Below are 11,183 nucleotides of genomic sequence, written 5' to 3' on the forward strand. Positions count from 1 at the left end.
AGGAGATTAAACGGGAGAAATCCTCGTTCGTTCTGGTTTCTTGTTCCAGAGCTTTGTAATTTCCAATTGTCGATTCGGCTCGAAAAAATCCGCCACAGTCTGGCGTTCCCGACTGTGGCGGATTTTTTCGAGCCGAATCGACAATTGGAAATTACAAAGCTCTGGAACAAGAAACCAGAACGAACGAGGATTTCTCCCGTTTAATCTCCTGGTAGGAGAAAGTTTGTCAACCATTAGGCTATAAAATCAACTAATACGCCTTGACAACAACAAACAAACACAAAAAACAAGCTACGTGTGTTTCTCTGAACCCTCAAAGGGTTTTTTATGCAATTACTAACTGTCCTGAAGATGGTCTAACGGACTTCTGCCACCAAGACCGAAACGTCGACTCCATCATCTAATTCCACACCATTAGATAAACACAGTTGATTTCTTTTCATTTATGAAATTAGTCTCTGTTAAAATCATTTGGAAATAGATGTTCTTTGATGAAATGTGGATTTGAGTTAACCCATCTTTCATGCTGTATTGCTTGAAATTTATTGTTCCTTTTGTACTCCCTTTCTGATTTTGATTTATATAAAAAGACTTGTGTTTTATTCACAAGAACAAATCCCGTGTGTGTACCTTTTATCTACAAATAGTTTTTTGATAACATTTATAGTTCGTGTATAATTTGTTTAAAATACACTCCAAAACTTAACTATAAAGAAATTGAACTAAGTGACCACAAACAAAATCCCTTGTTGGCAATTTCACTATACCATGTGATAATGTGTCACTATAAAGTACCACCCACCTTACACTTTTTTGCACCATATATTACTCCCACAAAGTCACTTTTCGGCACCGATTTTGCGAGAAGCCAACACAAGACAGTACAAGATATTTTTCCAGCATCTAAGGTCCCCCACAAACTTGTAATTCAGAGATTAATTACATTAGTAGTGCCCTTATTGTTCAGAAATGATATGGAGTTCCATAGGCCCTGAAAGTATTAAACTGAACTATCCTTTTAATGTATGGTTAAAATGTTTAATGAAATGAAGATTATTGGTCCTATTAACTCTTATTTTATTTTATCCTGTGTGTATTTTGTATTTGGTGATTTTCCTTTTTGAAAACTTTTTCACAGCTCTCTAAAATGGCCCACATGATAACCTTGTACATACAGCACCCCTCATTTTATGTCTTTTCACAGCTCACTCAGACGTCTTGTCCTGGCATTGATACTGTGAGGCCCTAATCGTAAGCTAGTTCTAGATTGGCATAACACGCTTTTAGTGGATAGAGGGGCATATGCACAAAGAAATGACGTAACGCTGCATTGCAAACAATTTAGCAGCGCCACGCTGCGTCATTTCAAAACAACACGGCACACTCCTATGTTTTCCCCTGAGCCGTAGCTAAAAAAGCTGCCTAGCGCCAAGGCAGACACCCTTGTGCCATGATGCAAGACTGCCTGCTTTGCAGGGATGATTGTCTATGCGCAGGAAGGGACACCTTCCTGCACTTAAACAATCGTGACAGGCGATTTTCTCCTTCTATGTGTGTTGCAGAGTGCAGCACGCATAGACACACATAGAAAGAGTAAAAACGCTTGCTTTTCAGTGGCATTAGTTTTTGGCGCTGCCTCAGATTTACAGATCCTTATCATTCTAGGGCAGTGTCAAAAAGCAATGGGTGTTGTGCTGGACCGCCCATAGCAACACCCATTGCACGCCCATTCACGCAGAGAACTGAAAGGGTACCATATTTACAAAGCCGTGTTGAGCCACGTAAAGTGGCGGACACCCACCTTCTAACTATGGAGCAGGGCTGAGCGTCGAGAAGTGATTCTCCGGGTGTGCAATGCCCTTGTGAATATTCCCCAGAGTCTGTGCAAATCCAACACATCTTCCATTAAGTAATTAATTAACAATAATGGTGCCCCAATTGTCAGGAAAAAACATGGACCACTGAAGTGTTTACAATATTTGAAGGATACATTTCAAATATACAGCTCAATTTCATAAAATAATGCTTTTGTTTTTAAGTATTTTTATCTGTTTTATATCAGGTGTATTTGCTGTTTTACACCTTTGTGGCTTTTTAGCCGAATAAAGGAATTTTGCCTTGGCTTGCTCTGTGTATACAGTGCATGCATGTCAAAGAATTGAATGCGTGATGACGGAATGTAATTTATAGATGTAAAGTAGTCCCTGGTGCGTGCAATGAAAGCTTTCTATAGGAGGTGGAATGATGCACCAAATAGACAATAGTACAAGGTGAGGGAGAAATAACCCTGTGGTTGGAACTGAAGCCCACCCTGTGTAAAGATTAAAGCACTGGTAATGCCATGAAGACAGCTGGGCTACCAAGTCAGACCTAAAACGTATACTATTGTAAAAGTTATTGTGTTATGTTTGGCGCACAAATGTTTTGATTAGCCTGTGCTTTGGAGTCCGTTTATCTAGTCGATGAGGCAATGCAGTAATATGGCACAGACTATTACAGCAAATGCCTGACCTCAAAATGGTTTCTGTGAAGACAAGCCTTCTATTGTACCAGTGCCAAGAATCATAAGCGCCCACATTAGCATGGCACATCTGCACTCCATAGATCACGTATGCCGCTGGCTTACCATGACATGGTTTGTTATTCTCAAAGGACACCCAGGTCTCTTGTTCTCAGGTTGGCAGCTTGCAGCATGGACATTTAAGTGTAAAATGGCGCCTTAGGGTTTCTGCAGAAGCATTCTTGGTTTATTTCAGCTACAGTTCCGTCAGATCACTACGCATCCACAGCTTTCCACTAAAATGAACCTGTGGGCTTCACTACACTCAAGGGGTGCCCCATAGAGCAGAGAGTAGAGGTGTGGAGAAAGGATGCCCAGGCAGCTGCCCAGAACCGTGCCAACTGGCAACACAAGGCCTGGAGCCAACGCCGCTTGTCAGATGTTCTCTTATTGCCAGGTTTCGGAGGCCCTCGTGGCCACCAGTTTGAAGATCCAAACTGCAGGAAAAGCGTTGACCGGTGAGTGATGCAGGCCACCGAGGGTTGGCTCCCAGTACTGTGTGATCTCTGTACTTATTCTCTGCAACAGCAAGAAGAAAAACTCACCCCTTCAAGGACATCACTTTTCCAATCCCCCACCAGTGCGGCCCACCACCCACATAACTCGTTGATCCATCAATACATCGTCAACCACACCAACCAACACCCACAATTCCACACATGCTTAAATATATTTTGGAAATCCATTTTTCTCTAAAAGTCAGCTAATGAGTTCTGAAAACACACACATTCATCGTGGAGACACACCTTTCAATTTTGGGATATATATAAATTCAACCCAACAAACGTTTCTAATTTAGTATGCAATGCTGCACACTGGCCTGATACTGCCAGGCAGCTGGAGAGCTACCAGTAGCTCACGAGCTACTCGTTGAAGAAGCCTGCCGTAGACCATTCCATGTCTTACTCGTTAATTTATCCACAAGCACCCCAAACACCACCCACCATTCCAGACGTGTAGCTTTGCAACCTCCAGGCTGAAGAATCCAACCTGGACGAACCCATTCCACCACCTCTCCAGCCATGCCATCCAACACCCAGCATCCCACACATGCAGCTCTGCAAACCACCAGGCTTCAGCACCCTTGCCAAGTCTTACGCATTCATGTATCCGTAATCACACCGCCCACCATTCCAGACACACAGCTCTGCAACCTCCAGGCTGAAGAATCCAACCTGGACGAACCCATTCCAACACCTCTCCAGCCATGCCATCCAACACCCACCATCCCACACATGCAGCTCTGCAAACCACCAGGCTTCAGCACCCTCACCAAGTTTGACTCATTCATGTATCCGTAATCACACCACCCACCATTCCAGACACGCAGCTCTGCAACCTCCAGGCTGAAGAATCCAACCTGGACGAACCCATTCCACCACCTCTCCAGCCATGCCATCCAACACCCACCATCCCGCACATGCAGCGCTGCAAACCACCAGGCTTCAGCACCCTCACCAAGTTTGACTCATTCATGTATCCGTAATCACACCACCCACCATTCCAGACACGCAGCTCTGCAACCTCCAGGCTGAAGAATCCAACCTGGACGAACCCATTCCACCACCTCTCCAGCCATGCCATCCAACACCCACCATCCCGCACATGCAGCGCTGCAAACCACCAGGCTTCAGCACCCTCACCAAGTTTGACTCATTCATGTATCCGTAATCACACCACCCACCATTCCAGACACGCAGCTCTGCAACCTCCAGGCTGAAGAATCCAACCTGGACGAACCCATTCCACCACCTCTCCAGCCATGCCATCCAGCACCCACCATCCCACACATGCAGCTCTGCAAACCACCAGGCTCAAGCACCCCCTACCATGTGTTACTCATTAATTTATCCGCAACCACCCCAAACACCACCCACCATTCCAGACATGTAACTGTGCAGGCTGCAGCCTCCCCCCCCTGACAAACCCATTCCACCACCTCTCCAGCCATGCCATCCAGCACCCACCATTCCACACTTGCAGCTCTGCAAACCAAAAGGCTCAAGCACCACCTACCATGTGTTACTCATTAATTTATCCGTAACCACCCCGAACACCACCCACCATTCTAGACATACAATTATGCAGGCTCCAGGTTGCAGCAACCCCCCCTGACAAACCTGTCCACCCATTCCTCCACCCACCATTCCAGACATGTAACTGTGCAAGCTCCAGGCTGCATCGTCCCGCTTGACAAACCCATTCCACCACCTCTCCAGCCATGCCATCCAACACCCACAATCCCACACATGCAGCTCTGCAAACCACCAGGCTCAAGCAACCCCTACCATGTGTTACTCATTAATTTATCTGTAACCACCCCAAACACCACACACCATTCCAGACGTACAATTCTGCAGGCTCCAGGTTGCAGCAACCCCCCTGACAAACCTGTCCACCCATTCCACCACCCCAAACACCACACACCATTCCAGACATGTAACTCTGCAAGCTCCAGGCTGCAGCATCCCGCCTGACAAACCTGTCCACCCATTCCACCACCCACCATTCCAGACATGTAACTGTGCAAGCTCCAGGCTGCATCATCCCGCCCTGACGAACCCATTCCACCACCTCTCCAGCCATGCCATCCAACACCCACCATCCCACACATGTAACTCAGCAAACCACAGGCTCAAGCACCCCCCACCATGTGTTACTCATTAATTTATCTGTAACCACCCCAAACACCACACACCATTCCAGACGTACAATTCTGCAGGCTCCAGGTTGCAGCAACCCCCTGACAAACCTGTCCACCCATTCCACCACCCACCATTCCAGACATGTAAATCTGCAAGCTCCAGGCTGCAGCATCCCGCCTGACAAACCCATTCCACCACCTCTCCAGCCATGCCATCCAACACCCACCATCCCACACATGCAGCGCTGCAAACCACCAGGCTCAAGCACCCCTACCATGTGTTACTCATTAATTTATCCGTAACCACCCCAAACACCACCCACCATTCCAGACGTACAATTCTGCAGGCTCCAGGTTGCATCAACCCCCCTGACAAACCTGTCCACCCATTCCACCACCCCAAACACCACACACCATTCCAGACATGTAACTCTGCAAGCTCCAGTCCAGGCTGCAGCATCCCGCCTGACAAACCCATTCCACCACCCCAAACACCATTCCAGACATACAATTCTGCAGGCTCCAGGCTGCAGCATCCCGCCTGACAAACTCATTCCACCACCTCTCCAGCCATGCCATCCAACACCCACCATTCCACACATGTAACTCCGCAAACCACAGGCTCAAGCACCCCCTACCATGTGTTACTCATTAATTTATCCGTAACCACCCCAAACACCACCCGTCATTGCAGGCAGATTTTTTAGCTCCGGCGCAAGGGAAAACAGAAGGGTGCACAGGATTCTTGTGAATACGGTGCATCCCTTTTCTTTTTTAAATGACGCAGCTTGGCCATACACGCAGCAGAGTGCACAGGGTGACGTGCAGTTGAGGGCATATTATACTTTGAGTGACGTCTGCAGTTCATGCTGTGTGCACCTGCAGCCAATTGGCGTTGTAGTTTGTGATATCGATTCAGTACCAGGTTACTTTTCAACATGAAATGTACATTCAGGTAGACAGATATACATGTGCACGTGTACTCCAGTATATATGTACTGCTACACCTGCATGTAACTTTTCTGTGCTTTCACCATTTCCAAATGCAGACTTGCACCCAGGTGTAGGTTTGTGTGTCTCCACCCACTCATATCAGAGGGTAGAGCTTCCTATAGCAGGATTTACAAGAGTAAAGTTGCTACCTGTAATTTTTGCACCTGCAGCTGAAGAGCTCTGCGCCGCTGTGGGGATCCCACTGGGGAGAATATAGGGAAATTATTCAAGTTTATTATGCTTTTTTTTTTGTGTAAAGAAAAAGGTACACATTTTTTTTCTTTTTTTTACAATATAAATGTCAATTATTGGTTCATATTTATTTTGAACTTAGAACTAATAAAATGTTAGAACACTTTAGCTAATCAAATTAAATGTGCATAAAACAATTAATTAAAATATATTCATTTAACTTACAAATAATAATTTGCAAACAATAATTAAAAAATCATTCCCTGTCTGCATTATTATGTCGGAAATGCCACGCTGTTGAATTAATTTAAAGTATTTTAATTTTTAAATAAAGTTTAAAATCTTAATTTTGTAATTAAGTGTATTTAACCTATCTAAAATAATGCAGTATTTATATATATATTAACATTCAAAGTATATATGTAATTTGAATGAGAAAACTATTTAATAAATGTTACATCAGTTCCTATGGAGTGTTACTTCATTTCCATGCCTTGGTTTCCTTTGAGTGTGGTAGCAGTACCTGTGAGAGGCCATGTGCAGTGTTTGACTTACTCCAAGGCTGGGCTGGCGTACATTTGCACCTCCTTTGACACCCTTAGGGCTCCAAGAACTTTAGGAGAGTCGTTTGTGAATAGCACTGGCCGTCCTCATTCGTGGATGTGCGTAAGCATAGCCTTCCCTAAACCCCTTGCATTGACTGCTGAAATGTATACATGCGTGTGCAAAGAGAGACCTCTGCCACTTTGGGACATGAAAACTGGCAAAACAGCTGGTGGGGGCAGCCTACATGGAGAAAATGGAGAGTGCGCACTTTGACAGGGGTCTCCACTTGGCAAGCTGCAGGCATAGGTGTGTGAACATTATGCAGTGAGTAGGACTGCTTTATGTTCTACAGAGGTCCCTGAAAACGAAGAGACTAGTAATACAATGAATATAGCCAAGGTTGGTTCTATATTGCAGCCAGTGTCCAGCCGGACAAAGGCACCTTTAATAAGTTGAAATGGTTAACACTAATCCAGAGAATGTAAGTACAATCTTAGTGGGATACAAGCCTGTATCCTGAGACTTACATATTGTAAGGACAACATGTGAAAGACGTTCAGGCAATTTCAAGGATGTTTCTATCTAAAGAATATATAGAGTAGCGAAACATCTGATACATATACTGTCACCTTCACAATACGTTCTATACAAAGAGTAGAATGTGTAAGGTAGACAACTGTGTCGACGGCGTTTCGATCCATATCAGGGGGATATCGGATCATCATCAGGACTAATCAATTAAATTGCCCATGTTCAAAAGCCTCGGTGATCAAAATTGAATTCTTGGGTAATTGGGTGGGGGGGCGTCTAGGACGGGTAGCGAAACTGGAATAGTCCAAGGGACGCGTGTCTAAGTTCAGAGATGGTAGGGCAATGCCTACGGGTTAGGGATTCCGGGAGTACGGACCCCCGCCCCTCTTCCCGATCACATGACCGACCACATGACTCCTTATACCAATAGCATGACGGGAGTTTCACATCCGCTTCACTTTCGTTTTTACGTTATCCGAGCGAGTCGCAATTGACGTGGCCACGGAATTCCATTCTCTCACCACCTTGAGACGAACAGCATTTCGTACCGTGACCTGTACTCCCGGAATCCCTAACCCGTAGGCATTGCCCTACCATCTCTGAACTTAGACACGCGTCCCTTGGACTATTCCGGTTTCGCTACCCGTCCTAGACGCCCCCCCCCAATTACCCAAGAATTAAATTTCGATCACCGAGGCTTTTGAACAGGGGCAATTTAATTGATTAGTCCTGATGATGATCAGATATCCCCCTGATATGGATCGAAACGCCGTCGACACAGTTGTCTACCTTACACATTCTACTCTTTGTATAGAATGTATTGTGAAGGTGACAGTATATGTATCCGATGTTTCGCTACTCTATATATTCTTCAGATAGAAACATCCTTGAAATTGCCTGAACGTCTTTCACATGTTGTCCTTACGATATGTAAGTCTCAGGATACAGGCTTGTATCCCACTAAGATTGTACTTACATTCTCTGGATTAGTGTTAACCATTTCAACTTATTAAAGGTGCCTTTGTCTGGCTGGACACTGGCTGCAATATAGAACCAACCTTGGCTATATTCATTGTATTACTAATCTCTTCGTTTTCAGAGACCACTGTTTCCTGTAACATATAACCTCTCAAGGTCCCTGTCTAATTACTTTGGGTGCCCTTGTGTTTTGTTACTTATGTTCTACAGAGTGCAGCTTGTGAGTATGCACACTCGTGTATTCGGCTGGTGTTGTCTTGTACCTTCGTTATCCTGCATCCGAGGGAGTTGAATCATAAAGGGTCATAGGACAAAAACAACTGTGCTGCGTGAACGTCTCCTGGGTTCGGCTCTAAAACCTTTCATGGGCCCATGTGTGCATTTCTCTATAGACTGGAGGGGTCCTGGGCTGAAATAATAAATTGTTGTAATGGGTCATTTAGGAGAAAACGTTCCCGCTGAGTCATGCTGGAAGAGATGACTTGGCACATATAGGTACAGCAACATAGATAAGGACAAAGGCGACCACAGCAAAAGCCTGGCTGGGAAATGGTTTCTGTGGAGAAAGGATTAATGTTTAACCGAGCCATGAATGAGCAGGCAGCTGGCCCCATCGCATGGGGTCACAGGTCAGCTGCACTCTGGAAGAAGGAAGTTTGCATCCACCTGTGACTCCGAGCCAACGAGATAAGAACGGACACCGGTCTTTTTCTTATCTGGAAACGATTTGGTTAAGTTGAGACCACAAGTGGCTTTTTTTGCTTTTTCTGAGCACGAGCCAGACCCGAAGGTATCCGAGCGCTTTACATGAGCACCAGTTGCATTACAGACGGACGCTTTCATTAAGCAAAACCGAAAACCGAAAGGAAACGAACGCTTCTGTAGCCCATGTTTTTCCATTTTACTAGACCAGTACAGAGCACATCAACACAGGCAGAAGTGAGGGCCTGGATCACAAAGGTGGTTCTATAAATAACTGTGTCTTACCCTAGAATTAGCTTTGACTTACGCCTGAATATATTGGCTTGTTTCCAAAGCACCCTTCTGTGAGTAGCTGGGTCTTACTCCAGGCGTAGGAGATTCACACTCCTGAATTTCTAGGAGTAAAGGAGTTGTGCTAAACATGGGAACACGGTTTGGGATTCACACAACTCTTCTCTGTGTAAGGATGGCTTGCTCCTGGTAGGACTCGCTTACTCTTGGAAATACAAGAGCTGGCACCTAACAGGAAGTGTTCCATGAGCCAGGCATGAAAGCCAGTGGCGTAACGAAAGTTGAGGGGCCCCTATGCAAGGTACACAGAGGGGCCCCTGTCTGGAGTCAATCCGGAGCTCTCAGGCCTGAGTACTGTGCTGAGGGGGCCCCTTGCAGCCCGGGGGTCTTCCTGCAGCTCAGGCCCCCCCCCCCGCACCGCAGGGGCTGCGGGGGCCTGTTTTACGCCCCTGGTGAAAGCTCGTACGAAATTCACATTTGTGCCAGGAGTGAAGCATGGCTACTCTTAGAAACACTTTGTGGCTCAAGCTTTATGTGTTATTTGAAAACAAGTTTACTACACTGCTTTCAGCTCAAGAGTCAGGTGACCCAACCCAGCTGATAGGGCCAGGAAAGATGGCAAAGCCCCTGGGTTGACCTTCTGACTAGTATCACTAGCGGTGGCTGAGAGGATTACTTCTGAAGTGATGGGTGGAGGCAGGGCGCCCGACAGGTGAACCAGAGGGTCTGATGGCTGAAAACAGATACAGCTGCAGGCAGGGCCCTCGGCACAAGAACTAGAGGTGATGGAATTAACAATATTGTGAATGTCAACATTGCTGGAGGCCGGATAGCTGGCAGTAGAAACTCAGAGCAGGAGTGCTGGTCAAATCCCTGCTGGGGGAGGATTACCCAGAAAATAAGTACTGTCACTTGATTACCAGCAAACATATGGGCATGGAACCTGAAAGCCAAACCAGTGAGGCATGACTACTAACAGAAGAACAATGTGTATCATAATGCGTGACAAAATAACGGTAGCAAGCATGGATGCTGGACACCACTTGAGTAGAACAAAATTATTGGCTACATAACTAGTGGGGAATGAGTCTTGGAAAATACTTCATTATGTGACCTGCTGTTCATTACCGCCTGCAACGTTTTTACTCTACCAGTAGATTGGCATACACTGCTGGCAAGATTATTGAGAAAGCACTCACCGGCGGCATATTTACCGACAAAGCACCTGCCTAATGATTGGCAAAACACCAGTGGGGACAAGCCTACTGACAAAATGCCTGCCGGGGGCATGTATACCAACAAAACGCCTGCTGCTGGCATGTTTACTGACAAAACACCTGCCAGGGCATATATACCAACAAAACACCTGCTGCGGGCATGTTTACTGACAAAACACCTGCCAGGGCATGTATACCAACAAAACGCCTGCTGCGGGCATGTTTACTGACGAAACACCTGCCGGGGCATGTATGCTGACAATATATGTGCCCTGGGCATACACTGGCAAAAAGCCTGCCAGGGGCATGTAAACTGACAAAACACTTACTGGGGGCATGTTTTCTGATAAAACATCTGCTGGGGCATGATTACTGACAAAACACCTACCGGGGTCATGTATACTGACAAAACACCTACCGGGGTCATGTATACTGACAAAATACCTGCCAAGGGCATGATTACTGAAAAAACACCTGCCAGGGACATGTATACTGACAAAACACCTGCTGGGGGCATGTTTCCTGATAA

The sequence above is a fragment of the Triturus cristatus genome, chromosome 4_2, assembly GCF_964204655.1.
Source record: "Triturus cristatus chromosome 4_2, aTriCri1.1, whole genome shotgun sequence".
Lineage (NCBI taxonomy): Eukaryota > Metazoa > Chordata > Amphibia > Caudata > Salamandridae > Triturus > Triturus cristatus.